Source organism: Trichechus manatus, unplaced genomic scaffold (genome assembly GCF_000243295.1).
Source record: "Trichechus manatus latirostris isolate Lorelei unplaced genomic scaffold, TriManLat1.0 scaffold00302, whole genome shotgun sequence".
In the NCBI taxonomy this organism is placed as follows: Eukaryota; Metazoa; Chordata; class Mammalia; order Sirenia; family Trichechidae; genus Trichechus; species Trichechus manatus.
In genome coordinates this window covers 905,258-906,464 of record NW_004444238.1, presented here as the reverse complement: position 1 = coordinate 906,464, position 1,207 = coordinate 905,258, and positions in this window count along the sequence as shown.

Sequence of the window (1,207 nt, the reverse complement as noted above, 5' to 3'; positions counted from 1 at the left end):
TGGTTTAAAAAATACTTCCTTAGGGCATCCAGAATTATTTTTGTGCACTGTATTATTAAACTCCAGGATATTAGGATTTTAATAACTATTCAGTTTCCACTTTGGCAGTCAGATGATGAGTTTCCTCTATGCCACAAACAATATCTAAATGTTATTTGTGTCTGAATATATACAAATGTGTTTACACATATACATTTTGAGAATTTATTATGTTATTTGTTAATTTCTAGACTCTTGGTTTCTCCTCTCTCCTACCAGTGGGACCATTTACTATTGTTTACATATCTCTCACAAGGCAGATCAAAATTATCTCTAGAAAAAAGCTGTGTTGGAGAAGAAGATAGAAACTAATGATTAAAATGACTTATTAAGCTATTTGTGAGATTTATTTTCTTTCACCTCCATTCCCACTATTATACTAATTTAAGCTTGACGAATAGAAGAAACTGATATATTATTTAGTAAACTTGCCGGCTTGATTTATCTTCCAAAATTAAAATTAGATTAGTGATTCAATCAACATTTGTTGAGTGTATAGAATGCCAGACATTGTGCAGATCTTTGATGACATGGTCCTTACCTTTATGAAGCTTGCAATACAGTGGGAAGGTGGGTATTGAATAAGTAAGTCAATGTAAAGAGCACCAAGAAGGAGGAGTATTACCTCATGTGTGGACATTGTCGTTGCCTCAGTAGACGGCATCTGCAATCTGCATCTTGACAGTCCATTGTAAAAAATCCAGCTAGCTGGTTCAGCAAGTCTTTCGCCTTTTGTTAGTACAGATACTGCAAATAGTCAGAATTCCATGTTAATTGACGTTGTGACGGAAGGCTGTTACCACAAACAAACCACATCAGAAACCAAACCCATTGCCATTGAGTCAATTCCAACTCATAGCGACCCTATAGGACAGAGTAGAACTACCCCACTGGGTTTCCAAGGAGTGACTGGTGGATTCGAACTGCCAACCTTTTGGTTAGCAGCCAAGTTCTTAACCACAGTGCCAAATAGTTTCTAATTATTAGCATTTTGACTAATCTTTGCATCTGGCAAAGCACACTTAACAAAACAACACTATTGGCTTATGCACAACCCCTTTCAAACCTCCTTCACAGCTAAAAGGTATATAAGAAAATTTTATCATTAGAAAAATCAGTCTTACAGTTACACTACATGGCACATTTGATTGTCCCATTATTCAGTGAG